A 15,474-nucleotide genomic window follows, 5' to 3' on the forward strand; every position below is an offset into this window, starting at 1 on the left:
TAGTTTACATACGACTTTGTGGATGAGTCTTTCCAGACCTTCCCCACCCCCAGATTAAGTTAGAACTTATTCTTTTCTTGTACTTTTCTTGGTCGGCTTGAGGATATTCATCCATCTACTAAAGAGCTATCTATCAGATAGCTTCTCTGAGCCAGGCGCTCGTAGGTGTTGGGATATATCAGTGAACAAAAGAGACAAAATCCCTGTAGACTTACATTCTAACAGGTGAGACTAAATAAATAAACAAACATAATAAACCCAGAAATGGGATAGTTTGTTAGAAGGTGACCTGGGCTCTGGAAAAAAAAAGAGAGCAAGTTGGAAAGTTGGGCAACACTGATGGTGGGGGGTTTGGTTGCCATTATGTCTAACTGTGGATAATTTTAAGTGTTATATATGCTTTTCTTTTTTTAAAGATTTCAAATGACTTTATTATTTCTTTTAAAATATTTATTTATTTATTTGTTTGTTTGTTTATGCCTGCGTCGGGTCTTAGTTGCGGCATGCGGGATCTTTCGTTGCGGTGCGCAGGGTTCTCTAGCTGTGGTGCGCGGGCTCCAAAGTGCGTGGGCTCAGTAGTTGCGGCGCACAGGCTTAGTTACCCCGCGGCGTGTGGGATCTTAGTTCCCCGACCAGGGATTGAACCCAAGTCTCCTGCATTGGAAGGCAGATTCTTAACCACTGGACCACCAGAGAAGTCCCAAGTGTGATTATATGCTTAATGTCTTCCTTGCTAAATGTTTCATTCCACTGGGGCTTACATGGTGTAGTCTTCTCCAGGCACAGAGGAGGGTCTTTTGAATGAGATGAATGAATGAATAAGTGAATGAACAAAGAAATGTGAAGACAGAGAAAAGAATGGCCTGGACCTGGACCCAGGCACTGGCATAGGAATGGAAGAGTGGATTTAAGAAATACTTCACGCAAGAGCAGGCAGTGGTGTTTGGCCACCCGGTTGACTGGATGTGCCCTAGTGCAGGGCAGCAGTGCGTCTTACTGGCAGGAGGTTGCTTACTGGGAAGATGGGTGCCATGTGACCATGAGCCGCTGCTTTAGGGCAGCTGGACATGTCCAGCGAGCTTAGCCTTCTCAGTGCTTCACTTGCATAGCAGTGGGGTCTCCATTCCAAGAAACACAACTTCAGGTCACTCAAGGAAGAACCCCACCTCAGTTTAAAAGTGTCTCTTGCCTTTGCTAAGCTTCCAATCCATTTAGCTTTCTCCCTGTGCCCCAGTGATTCCTTCCCTGTGACAGGAAAATCGAGTAGCACTTGATAGAAATATGAAAACACTGTCAGCTCAGATCCTCCACCTCCCTCGTTCTGCACGTTCTCAACTATTTGTACTCTTGATCGGGAAACACGTAACTGCCAGCTGAGCTAGTAGTCGGACTATATAATCATGGACCACTTGCTGCCTTGCTCTCCCCTCTCTCTCCCTCTCTCTCCGCTGTTCGGTAGTTTTAAAGTTACAATACCCGTGCCACCACTTAAATTTTTTTTTCACAAAATTGCTGACTTGAACTAAACGTGCCCTGTGATTTTTTTCTGAAAGATGCCAAGTTCTGAGTATCCCCTAGCTCACAAGCAAAATGATTTTTGCCCACGGTGCACACTTGCATCAGCACGAAGTCATTCCCAGGTGAATATGTTACGACTGCAGCCACTGTAATTGCACCCCATGTAGCTGGAGGCACGTGTGAGCAGAACTGGCTAAGGGAGTAGGGATGGAAGCATCCAGATGAGGGTGGGGCAAGGGAGGCGGATCAGCCTTGGGCTTTGTTTTTGAGACCAATCCTGGTGCTTTTCCATTTCAGATGAGATTAAGTGAGGATCTCTTCCTCTGTTACGTGATTTTTCTGTTAGGATTGCTTGCAGCCCCCTCTGGTCCATCTGTCAAACTGTCATTACCCCAGAATTAAAATTCTGACTATTTATACACGAAGGTAAAGGATCTCGCCCATATTCAATGTTGGTTCTGAATTTCTTCTGGCTCATTTGGGGACCTTGTTCTGTGATGGTCTTACATCTGTCTAGAAAATGCCATCAAAGGCTAATTAACAGTGTCAGAAATATACCAGATTGAAGACTTCTCTTAGGACCACACTTTGAAAATCCCAGGCTCTACCCTTTGGGATTTGAGGAAGCCAGGAGAGCGCAGTTCTGTGGTTCCTGGACTCGTAACTGCTGTGTGAAGCAGAGCTGTCAGCCAGAGCCTGGGGGCGGCGGGGTAGAAGGTAATGGGCGCTCCAGGTGCAGGGACACTGATTTCTAGAAGATGGAGCGATCCCCAGGCATCACTCACCCCTCCAGGCCGCCAGACAGCTGAGGTTCGGGAACAGCCTTCAGTTTCTGGGCAGGTTGTGTTGAATTGTTGAAAGGACTTGGATTTTGGAATCAGACTCGAATTTGAATGCTGACTATGCATTTATTGCCTTTGTAATCTGTCCTGGCTCAAATTACTCAGCCTTAGTTTCTGCTTTTGCAAAATGAGCAGCAGATTGCACAGATGAAATGAGGGCATCTGTGTAGGTGTTTAGTAAAAGTCATTTGTCTGGTATTAGCCCTCCGCCAGTGTTAGTTTCTGTTTCCTGCAGGCCTGGGCAGTGACAGAGGTCTACTCTAGCATTAGCATCATAGGAAGCAGTAAATCAGAGGCAAAGGTCCTTGTTGGGGATTCCAGCTGTGAGGCTGTGGTTTGTAAAATGACAGGGCAGTGAGCCAGGGGGGAGCCCCAGTGACCAGCACGGGTGTATCACTGTGTCTGCCAGATAGCAACTTGGGGAGCAGGAATCTGGTGGCCAACACTGGACAGCTTGTCCTGGCATTGAAATGGGCCCCGTTGCCACCTCCTATAAGGGAGGTTGGTGAGCCTGAGCCCCCATGCTGACTGTTCAGGGCAGGAAGGGCCCCAGTGAGGGGCATGGGCCGAGCCTGGACAGAGGGACGAGGAAGGCAAAGCACCAACAAAGGGAAGAGGGCATCATTACATTTTATTGTCATCACTATATTTTCATGTCCTATTTTCTTTAAGGTCTGCAAATGCATGTGGCTTTGAGAACGATCGTCAACAGAATAGACGGGTATTTCACTTCCTAAAAACAGGGAAGGAAGGAAACAAAAGACTTAATTCTGGTGTTTAAAAATGTTTGACATTTTGCAAGAAACAAGCAGCATCTCTACTACTGTGGGACTCTTAAGTGGTTTGTAGTCACCATGACTTTTCTCACTCTTAATTGATCATAAACCAGCTTTATCTGCTTTGGAATGAACTTTCCTCACACCTCATTCAGGACCCTCCCAGGCTTGGAGTTGGTCCAGATCAGGGCTCATTAGCACATCTTAGCTCATTAAAGACTTGTCCAAGCAGGTATTCTCAACCCAGTGATGGCTCACCAACAGTAATGTTGGCCCCTCCCCTGCTTCTAAATGCTTCCTCTGCAGTTGCCTTCTTCTGGTCAGACCTTCACTGTTGCAGAACAGTTGGTGTACCCAGTACTGTTGACAATACATATTACTTAGGACCCTTACTTTGTCTTATTGAGCTACTGAAACAGCTTTGGCTTGCATCTTTGTTTCCAGCCTTGCCCCATTCTAATCCGTTTTCCCCATTCCACAGCCATGGCCGTCTTTCTAAAATGTATACATGACCATGTCATTCCTTATTGAAACCCCTCGGTGGCCTTTTGTTGCCTTCAGGATCAAGTCCAAACTCCTTCATGCTACCATGGGGCAAGTAGATGTACATGCAGAGGACTTGGGAACCTCAGAGCAAAATGTTATTACCATTATCTGCAGCCTTCCCAGAAGAGTCTACTATGGTTGTAACGCTTACGCTGAGTTTTAAAGAATGAAACAGAGTTCACCTGGCAGGAGGGGCATGGGAAAGGCACTCCAGATAGAGAGAACCACATGCTTAAAGGCAACAAAGCAAGAAACATCATGGTATATTCATAGCATGATAAATAGTCTAATATCAGACTTTAAGATCCAGGGAGGGAGTGGCCTTCCTTGGTCTAGTAAGGAGCTTGGATTTACTTTATAAGAAGTGAGGGAAAGCGGCGGGCGTGGTAGTGGTGGTGGTGGGATGAACTGGGAGACTGGGATTGACATGTATACGCTGATGTGTATAAAATGGATGACTAATTAGAGCCTACTGTATAAAAAAATAAATTAAAAGAAGATGAAGTAAGGGATCGTTGAAAATAATTCGTTTTGTTTTTGAGAAAGAGGAGGATGTGAAAGAGACTGGAGAAAGAAGGTAACATTCAGTGAATATCTACTGTGTGTCAGGAACCCTGCTAGATGCTTCATCTAGGTTATTTCTTCTGATTTGCACCAGAGCCCATTTTATAGATGAGGAAATGTAGATTCAGAAGGACTCAGCCTTTTTTCTGAATCACTCCAGCTTATATGTGGTGGATCCATGTGCTTTTCACTAGGGTAGCCAGCTCAGGGGATCAGGGCGACAGCTGGGGTGTCCTGGCCTGTCCTCGCCTCTGCTGCAGCCTCCCTTGCCCTGGGGCCCATCTCCGTGCAGCACTGTGCTGGACCAGCTCATCACGTCTGCTTGCCCTGGGGCCCATCTCCGTGCAGCACTGTGCTGGACCAGGTCGTCACGTCTGCTTGCCCTGGGGCCCATCTCCGTGCAGCACTGTGCTGGACCAGGTCGTCACGTCTGCTTGCCCTGGGGCCCATCTCCGTGCAGCACTGTGCTGGACCAGCTCGTCATGTCTACTTGCCCTGGGGCCCATCTCCACGCCGCACTGTGCTGGACCAGCTTCTCACGCCTACTCGGCTGATGCACTAGCTAGTAGTCTGTGGGAGTTTGCTAGTGTCACCTGACAAGCTACCACCAACTTATCCACTTAAAACAATACCTGTTTATTTGCTCACATATGGCAGAGCTGAGTTCTCTGCTCAAGGTCTCAAAGGCTGAAGTCAAGGTGTTGGTTGGGCTGAAATTCTCCCCTCCAGGCTCTGGGGAAGAATCCACTTCCTAGCTCATTCAGCTGTTGGCAGAATTTACTTCCTTGTGGTTGTAGGACTGAGGTCCCCTTTTCTTTCCAGCTGTCAGGGGGGAACTACCCTCAGCAACCAGAGGCTGCCCACACTCCCTGCTGCTGGTGCCCTCAACCTGCAAGCTGGGGATGGGGCGTTGAATCCCTCGAGTGCTTTGAATCTCTGACTTGCTCTTCTGCCTCCAGCCAGAGAAAATGCTGTGCTTCTAAAAGGCTAGTGTGGGGCTCCCCTGGTGGCGCAGTGGTTGGGAGTCCGCCTGCCGTTGCAGGGGACGCGGCTTCGTGCCCCGGCCCGGGAAGATCCCACGTGCCGCGGAGCGGCTGGGCCCGTGAGCCATGGCCGCTGAGCCTGCGCGTCCGGAGCCTGTGCTCCACAACCGGAGAGGCCGCAGCGGTGAGAGGCCCGCGTACCACCAAAAAAAAAAAAAAATGGCGGCTAGTGTGATTAGGTCAGGCACACCCAGGTAACTCCCTTTCCTAATATCCAGTGTGCTGTATAATGCAGCTTACTCGCTGGAGTCAAATCCCTCAGATTCACCTTCCTGCGGATAATGCAGGGCATGTACACCGGGGAGCAGGACTCTTGGAAGACATTTTAGCATCCAGCTCACACACATATCTTGATTACACTTATGTTTAGAATTTGCCTTTATTTAAAATAAAAATTTTCCTCCTTGGAATAGCCCAGGATTTCGTTCCTATCTGTTGCCTAACACTTTGCCAGAAGTCCCCTTAGGGAAGGAGACCTTAGCAGATGTTCCATTTCATTGATATTTTAGGAAACAATTTATTCCACTTCTCCTTAAGCCCCTAGGCAGCAGGCTGGCCCATTCTTTGCTTTCTGTGCACACAGCCTTAGGTGCTGTGTTCACGGCAGAACACAAAGAAGGTTCCAGTCCCCATTCCCTGTACCTACCTGGCCCAGAGCTACTGCCACTTAGTTAAGGCGAGGCTTTCTTGGAATTCGGTGCCCTTCAGACACATGTTCTGACTAATGCAGAATTCAGATTCTGCTACTGATTGAAATGCTTCTGCTTATGCACCTTAATTTATGAATTTTCAGCTCTATGAGTAATATTTATACTTATTTTTTATTTACAAACATTTTTCAACTTTATGAATTTCTAACAACGACAAAAACAAGAAGTGAAAGAGAATTCATGAGCCGTCAGTTCCTCAGCTTGTGGGAGAGCAGGCAGGAACGGATGCTGAACATGGCCCAGTGCAGACATGGGACTCCCTGCCCTCTGGGGTTGCGGGGTGACCCCAGGTGTTCACCCGTGCCTGGTTTGCACCTCATGGTTACCCAGCATAAGACATCGCCATTGTTGGAGGAATGGAGAGGAAAGCCCTTGGAGAGAGGAGATGCAGAAGAGTTGAAACTCACAAGCATGAGCTTGGGATCAGAGATTCCTAAAATCCAGAAGCCAAGAGACAGGCGTGGCTTCACTGCTTCAGGCTTAGTGTGGAGGCTGCTAGCAGCATCCTTGAGAAATTTCCCTAAGGGAGGCGGTCAGCTGAAGCCTTTGCTCACATATCATGAAATCTGAAGCATTTAAAGGGGTTGTAAGGTTCATTTACGAGTCTGTTGACGATAATTTGCAAAAACCAGTTTGAATAATGTTTGCCTGAGTGATTTTATGATAGGTTTTTCAATATTTGTGATTTTATTTTGCATAGATGATGGTTGAACAGCAGGTACCAGTCATACCTTTACCCCTAACAATGCATGGAAATAGGAATTTCGATTTTGAAATTTATATTGGGAAGGACTTTGAGGAAAAGGATTGTGTCCATAAACTAAGGAAGAGCAAATGGTTTTCAGAGGCCAGGAGAGGGGAGCCTACCATTTATTTAGTGCTTACTGCATATGAGATACTCTAGACATGATTTTGTGGTCCCAGCGGTGCTTGCTCTTCTAATGTTACAAATGAAGATGCAGGGGAGGAAAAGTTAGTGACTGTCGCAGGGTTGCCGTGTTCTCAGTGTGCAGCGCTTACCACGGGCCTCAGCGACCACAGTACTCTTTCACTGGAGCCAGAAGGGCATAGCCAAAGCAAAGCAAAGGATTCTCTTTGTTTTGTTTTGATTCATAAGTCCAGTAATTATAATGCTTTAAAAACTGTTTATTTCTCTCTATAACCCTAGGATTCTTCCAAGGAATGACGTATTTGCCATTAAACCATGATGATTTAAACTGCTTGAAGAGCTTACCATCTGTTTTCTACTGAGGTTTCCCCATACAATTTCAGTTGAAAACAGTTGCTATTTATGTTATTTGGACATTAGTACAGCTCCTGGGGGTTCATGGTTTTGGACCAAGGCTGTCAGAATCAGGAGGATTTCAGTACCTTTTCCCAGTTTCTGATTGAGACAGATGAGGGTGTTACATATGGAAAGCAGGAAAGGTCCATTACTTGACAGGCATTAAAGCATTGTTGAATACTGAAGGTATTTTTTGTAGAGCCCTAGTTTAGCTAAAGAAGTAACCAAAAGTTAGCTATCAAGAATTATTAAAGAATTAGCTACAAAGCTAACCCAGCAGAATTTTAGATGTTACCAGTCTCGTTTTCCACTAAGACGAGTAAGTACTGTCTTTTCACTAAATCTTTCAGTCTTTCATTCAACTAGAGCAGTGGTTCTCACTGGAGATGGTTTTTGCCCGTAGAGGGCATGTGACAATATCTGGAGACATTTTTTGATTGTCACAACAAATCAGATTGGGGATGGGCAGGGAGAGCGGGTGCTACCGGCATCCACTGGGTAGAGGCCGCCAGGGACGCTGCTAAACATCCTACGACGCTCAGGGCAGCCTCCACAGCAAAGACGTATCCAGTCCAAGATGTAGATAGTGCCCTTTGGAAAGCTCTGGGCCAAAGGGAAAAAATAACGAAGTTGTCACTGAGGAGCAGAACCAATACTATGTTGAAAGAGAGAGAGAAAAAAAAAAGGAAGATAACTACCCTCTTGGACCCTAAAGGAAAAGGGAGAGTTTTCTAGCTCTCTGGAGGGGAGAGAAAATTCTTAGAGTTCAAGGGATGAATATTATTTGGATTTACAAGTTGGCGAACCTCCTAAAGCCAATAGGCTGTTCTTTTTTTTTTTTTTTTTTTTGCGGTACGCGGGCCTCTCACTGCTGTGGCCTCTCCCGTTGTGGAGCACAGGCTCCGGACCTGGGGCACGAACCCGCGTCCCCTGCATCGACAGGCAGACTCTCAACCACTGCTCCACCAGGGAAGCCCGGCTGTTCATTTTTTAACAGGCTGTTCAGTTTCTTCTCTCTTAAAGGTTTCATATTCTCCAGAAACTACTAAGTAGAAAGGGTTCTTTTTCAGAGGGCAAGAAATCCCGGCTAGCGGTACAATTCTGACTTCTTCTAGCAGCCCCTGAAGGGTTTATAAATATATAGGAAAGAAGGTTAGGGCTCAGCTGCAACGACCCACTTTTCAACATTTGACTTGGTTTCTCAGGATTTGGACTTGGTTTGCTGCCAGACTGTGGCTTACAGAAGCAGTGTTTGATGTGGAGTAACTCATGCATTCCTCGGATGCTTCAAAACAATTAATTAAACAGATCTGTGACACAAATAGCAAACTATATTAGAGCCCCAAATCCAAGCTATGGAAGTGGAACACCTAACCTTTCTTATTGCTCTATTAATAAAAGCCAGTAGATAAGCTCTTGATCATTTCTGTAATTTCTTATACCTTATTAATAACTTCAGCAGAATTTAAATTGAGTTCAGATCAGTTGCTCTTATCTTTTAACAACTCCCATATTAAGCATATAATTAAAATGCTCCAGTTTAACTGTTTTCCCCAAGGTATTAACTACTAAAAGATTCACACAGTGATGAACCAGAGTATTCATGGATGAGGCCTCAAGCTTTTAAGTACTTCAGATAAGGAAAAGGGATTTATTACAACTGGTCTAATTGATATAAAAGAGGAATGGTAAGAAGTGGCTTTTAATTACTCAAAAGTCTCTTGAAATACCGTGTTAGCCCTTGGTCTTTTAAGTCACTAACCTGCATCAATATTTGACCATGGTCTCTCCTTTGGGAATGTGACTTGGTAAATATTAAAGAGAATTTCTCAAGTCAAAAAGAAGCTTTAAGTCACAAATGTCCTGGGCTGGGTGATGTTGGTTTTTATCTTCCATGATTACATCTATGATTTTAAGAGAGATGGTATGATCACCCCTGGCCTTTGCTCTCTTTGTTAACCAGCTTGGTTTTTCTTAGAGTAGCTCTGTTCCCTAGAAGGGAACTAAGAGAAGATGTTATAGAGAAGGTGGCATTTAATGAGGCTACGAAAGACAGGAAGGCCTGCCCACGTTGTAGAATGTCACAGATGGGAGGGAAGGGCACCACTCATACAGGCCCACTCTCCTTTTAACCTTTGTGTTCCTGGACTGTGAATCTCACCTTACCAGTTCAACTGCACCCATATTCCCCCTGTTTCCTGAGCAGACATAAAAAAAAAAAAAGAGGACCCTCTTTGCTATGTATTAGAATGAACTCCAGGAAGAGATGAGGAAGCTTTTCTGGAGAGTCTGGATGGGGAGGGGTGGGTAGAGAGTAGGGGGACAAAGGTGGGGATTTTTTTCTAATCCTCTGTGATGATTTCATTGTGATCATTATTAAAAGAAGGAAATTTTGGGAAAGTATGCCTAGCCCTGGGGCCCTGTGAAAACTACCTATTGAAGCAGTGGGAACGTGTGAAGGTAGAGATGGCTGTCAATGTTGGCATCGTCCGCTAATCTGCTTCCCTTATTGATCTGGTGGAGTTAGGGATGTCTTGAGGGTATTTCCGTAGGGCTTGCATGGGACAGGATTTCATAAAACAAGGTGCCATTAGGAGTCACATGGGACAGATGGGGCACTTGACAGAATGACAGCTGATGGTACTTGTGATGACAGCTAACATTTATTGAGTACTAGGCACTTTGCAAAGTGATCTATATGTATTTTCTCATTTAATTCTCAGGTTGGGAATTCCCTGGTGGTCCAATGGTTAGGGCTCTGCACTTCCACTGCAAGGGGTACAGGTTCGATCCCTAGTGGGGGAACGAAAATCCCGCATGCCACGTGGCACAGCCAGAACAAAACAAAACAAAAAACAATTGAAAAAGGAACATAATTCTCAGGTTAACCTAATGACAGAGGGTAAATAATTAAGCTATTTCATAAAAGAGGCTTAATTAATTAACTCTTTAAAGAGAATATTACTAGTAGGTTTCACATCAGGTATTGAATTTAGGCAGAGCCTGTGGTGTCTGTGACTCTGCTATATGGCACTATTACTATTATTATTCTTAAGACCTTGCTGTCAAAGTCCAGCCAGCAGAGCTCAGGAGGGGAGGCCCTGCAGCAGGAATCCAGAGAGTTTCCGTGGACCTAGAGGAGCCCTCTTCTACCCAGTACCTGACCTAGAGAAGTGTGTCCTGCTGCCTGATTAGGATGCTGTGTAATCCAGCATCCTGATCAGGATGCCATGATGGTTAGGATGCCATGATGTCCTCTGGTCCAGGGCTAGAATCATTTACCAGATTCCTGGAGTACTGTGTTGAGGAAGATGCTAAGGCCAGCCCTGGATTAGTGAGAAGTTAACATTCACTCTAGGCGAGGTGGGAGTAGTGAAGCGCATGCCATGGGTTTCTCCTTCTTTCACTAGGACTTAGGCTACTGGGGAAAGGTGGATAGAGGAAGAACCATGATCCTTTAGAGCTGCCTCTTCAGAGCCAGACTCCAGTTACTGCCTTGGAAAGATGTGAAGCCATGAAATGTTGGTGGTTGGAAGAAAAGACAAGAGACAGTAGGCTGACAAGGCTGATGGGCTTTGAATGAGGCTCAGTGTTGGGTTAGTGGCGTAAGGTCAATGTTGCCTTTACTAAGGGCTTATAGGTGCCTCATACTGTCGTAAGCACTTTATTCTAAATGTGTAATAACCCTTTTAATACAACAACTCTAATGAGTAGATACCACTGTTATCCTCATTTTACAGTTGAAGAAATGAGGCTCAGAGAGAATGAACAACTTGTCCAGGACTTGAACCCAGGCAGTCTTAACCACTTAACTGTTATCCTCTCAAACTTTACGAAACCCAGAGATGAATGTGTGAGATGAGACTAAAGCAAGTACTGAAATGATATAGAGGAAAAGTAGTAGGTAAGTGGTACCCTCTCTTGGGGAGAGGGGTAGGGGTGCTTGGGCAAAAAGACCCCGAAACCATTAAATTCTGTTTATCTTTCTGTGTGCTGTTTTTAAAAATGTTTGAAAACCACCGCACTACCATAGACAGTCCCCACCTTTTAGGCAACCGATGCCCCACCTTGGCCGTGCTCAGTGACTGCATTCGGTGGGAGCTGTTGAGGAAAGTGTGAAGCTTTTAGTGTCTCTGGGCTCAGAAATTGAGAAGGAGAGTTGACTATTAAAGGAAGCACTGACCCCACGGGACAGGTTTGCACTCAGTACTTTGTTCATACAGCATATACTTCTGAAGCGTAGCCTTGTTTATGGCGGGGCAGGAATTCACAGGGTAGAATCCTGCCTGCCTGGAGTTTGTACGGTTCTTGATGTGATGGTGGGAATTGAGGTGGGAAAAATACGTTGGGACCAGATAATGCAAGAATTCGAGGGCCACAAAGAAGAGTTTGGAGTTTATGTGGAAGACCACACAGAGGTATAGGGAGGCGGATTCACTGAATGAGGGAATAGGGGAGGACGGGGGAAGACTGGGGTCCATGCCATGGTGTCCCCGGCAGGTGCTAAGGGGCTGACCTGGGTGCCCGCAGGAGCAGACAGGGATTTCAATTTGGAGTCTGTAACAGAAATGGAAGCCCACTGACTTGCACTGGTCGACAGAAGGGAGAGAGTCAGGAGGATTCTGACGCTTTAATTCTGAGTTTCCAGAACAATGATGGTCATTAATAATCAAGAATAAAGGAGGGCGGGGGCCAGTGTGCAGCTGAGAGAAATGTTTGCTTTAGACGTTACCTTTTCCCCAACCTCTCCACTTAAAGTACCCCTTTCACCCTTGAGTTTGTCCTGCTCCTGTGTTTCTTTTGTAATTGGTCGCAGTTTGAGATGATTTTGTCCGTCCCTGTCTGTGCTCCAGGTGTCCCCCCACTGGAATGTAAGTGCTGTGAAGACAGGACCACGTCTGTCCTGTGCCTCCTGCCTGGGGCAGAGCGTGGCACAGAGAAGGCTTAGTCTCCTTCATTTTGACAAAGATATTTCTTTGCCGAAATGGTAAGCTAGCAGGTTTACTTTAGCTCTTTAGTGAGAAATAAAGCATCCACCTGGATTAAAATATGCAGGAGGTGGTAAATAAAACATCCAGTTGGTACCTTAATAATTAAACTAAATTTTGCTGCCAGGTGATAAATGCTGCTAAATCAATGAAATATGCATCAATTAGGCAGTCGCGCAGCCAGAACATTATACAACTTGATTGCCTGGGATTGTTTTAAAAAATCAGTGAAGAGACTAGTTTAATCATCGTAATATGGATAAATACTCAGAATCAGGAAAACATGTTTCTTCCAGTTTGGCTGTAATGCCTTCACAGTATTAATAACTGATTTGCTTTTCTTCTGCAACCTTCCCCTTAAGAGCCTCATCCTGGTCTGGTTAGTGTTCATTCCTCCTTGCCATTCTTTCTTCTTTTAAAGTTCAGTTTCACATAGAGAGTGGACTTGAGGACACGGGGAGGGGGAAGGGTAAGCTGGGTCGAAGTGAGAGAGTGGCATGGACATATATGCACTACCAAACGTAAAATAGATAGCTAGTGGGAAGCAGCCGCATAGCACAGGGAGATCAGCTCGGTGCTTTGTGACCACCTAGAGGGGTGGGATAGGGAGGGTGGGAGGGAGACGCAAGAGGGAGGGGACATGGGGATGTATGTATATGTATAGCTGATTCACTTTGGTATAAAGCAGAAACTAACACACCATTGTAAAGCAATTATACTCCAATAAAGATGTTAAAAAAAAAGAATAAATAAAATTTCTGTGTATACTTACAAAAAAATAATAAAGTTCAGTCTTAGTTATTGGCCTTCCCAGTAAATGAAGTGGTAACAAGAGCATTGGGATGTGCATCGCAAACCCTAACATCTCGTCCTGACTGCAGTCTTGGTCAGAATGATCCTTTCGAGCAGGTTGGGTAGATCCCACTCATCGCTTTGTAGGGGGCTATCAGGGCTCCTATAAATCTACACTTCCTCCGCCCAGTGCCTCAGGTCCTGTGAGGGACTTTCATTCCTTTAGTGCAGCCTTGTCTGGCCTGAATTTGCACGTGGCCTCCTCTGTCTGTGGCGTAGGACCAGAGCCGCTGAGACCCACACCTGATTTGGTGGGAGTAGATGAGAAAAGTGAAGGAGTTAGCGATGCCATCCTTCCACTTGGGAGCTTGGTCCTTCTGCTGCAGTGGATGGGATGCAGTAGTGGGTTCCAGGGGTGTTCTTTTTTGTGTTATTTGAGAGTGTGCCACCAGGAGACAGAAGCACCCTGGGACGGACGGGTTGGGATCTGCTGTAGCCACAGTGCAGGGACGCTGGATGGGAAGTAGGAATAATCACTCCTGCGTGAGAACAGGAGTTCTCAGGGGAGAGGTGAGAGCTGAATCCCAATTCGAGGAACCTGTTCCAACCAGGGGATCCAGGAAAGAAAACTGATGCATGAGAATTCTTTAATTGATTGGTTTTGTAGATAATTCAAATACCATAAGATTCACCCTTGTATGCATAGATCTGGTAGTTGTTAGTATATTCACGAGGTTATACACCATCACTCCTAATGCCAGAACATTTTCATTACCCCCGGAAAGAAACCCTTTGCCCATTAGCAGTCAGTCCTCTCTCCCCTGGCCCCCTCGCCTCTGACAGTCTCTAATCTACTCTTGCTTCTGTGCTTTGTCTATTCTGGACATTCCATATAAATGGAATTGTATAATACGTCGCCTTTCATGCCTGGCTTCTTTTATTTAGCATAACATTTTCAGGGTTCATCTATGTTGTGGCTTCTATCAATAATTCATTCCTTGTTATGGCTGAGTACTATTCTGTTGTATGAGTAAACCACATTTTATGTACCATTCATCTCTTGATGGACATTTGGGCGGTTCTCCCTTTTAAATTATTATGCATAATGCTGCTATGAATATTTGTGTACAAGGCTTTGTGTGGACATATGTTTTCAAGTCTCTTGGGCATATACCCAAGAGTAGTACCGCTAGGTCATATGGTAGCTCTGTGTTTAACATTTTGAGGAACTGTCAAACTGTTTTCCAAAGAGACTACTCTGTATTACAGTCCCACCAGCAATGTATGAAGATTCCAATTTTTCCACATCTCTACCAACACTTCTTATTGTCTGTGTTTTAATTATACCCATTCTACTGGGTTGAAAGTGGTATTTAATGGCTTTGATTTGCATTTCCCTAGTGACTAGTGACGTTGGCATCTTTTCATGTGCTTATTGGCCATTTGTATCAATATCTCTCTTTGGAGAAATGTCTGTTCAAATCCTGCATTCATTTTTAATTGGGTTACTTGTCTTTTTATTGTTGAGCTATAAAATTCTTTATGTATTCTGGATACTAGACCCTTATCAGATATATGATTTGTAAATATTTTCTTCTATTCTGTCAGTTGTCTTTGCACTTTATTAATAGTGCCCTCTGAAGGACAAATGTTGTTATTTTGATGAAGTCTGATTTATCTGTTTTTCTCTTTAGTTACTTGTGCTTTAGGTGTCATATCTGAGAAACCATAATCTCAGTTTTCTTCTAAGAGTTTTATAATTTTAGCCCTTCCATTTATGTCTTTGATTCATTTTTAATTAGTTTTTTTTTTTTTTTTTTTTGCGGTACGCGGGCCTCTCACTGCTGTGGCCTCTCCCGTTGCGGAGCACAGGCTCCGGACGCGCAGGCTCAGCGGCCATGGCTCACGGGCTCAGCCACTCCGCGGCATGTGGGATCTTCCCAGACCGGGGCACGAACCCGTGTCCCCTGCATCGGCAGGCGGACTCTCAACCACTGCGCCACCAGGGAAGCCCTTTAATTAGTTTTTGAATATGGTCTGAAATTCATGACTTCATGAAGTTTTTTTCTTCTTCTGCACCACACGGCTTTCAGGATCTTAGTTCCCCGACCAGGGATTGAACCCGGGGCCATGGCAGTGAAAGCGCCAACCACTTGAATACCAGTCCTAACCAGTGGACCGCCAGTGAAAATTTGAAAGACTCAATTGATCAGCTCAGGGTGTTCAGGCATGTGGGGAATGAACTGTAGGAGCTGTCCCTGGAGGAGGAATAAGAAGCTGGTTTTCTCCTAGGATTTGGTGCTGAACAAGCATCGTTGTCCTGACAGTTTGAAGAGAAAAAGGTAGAGAGATCAGGTTTATGTATAGAAATGGACCCAGCTGAATTCTATAACCGTGCAGAATATAGGCC

General features: G+C 45.2%; 1 protein-coding gene across 8 annotated transcripts in view; it reads left to right on the top strand.

The window, feature by feature from the left end:
* The window catches only part of MTUS2 (microtubule associated scaffold protein 2), a 496,165-nt gene that overhangs the window by 314,812 nt on the left and 165,879 nt on the right, over positions 1-15,474 (top strand). The gene's annotated exons all lie outside the window — the stretch shown is intronic.

Source organism: Globicephala melas, chromosome 18 (genome assembly GCF_963455315.2).
Source record: "Globicephala melas chromosome 18, mGloMel1.2, whole genome shotgun sequence".
Classification (NCBI taxonomy): Eukaryota; Metazoa; Chordata; class Mammalia; order Artiodactyla; family Delphinidae; genus Globicephala; species Globicephala melas.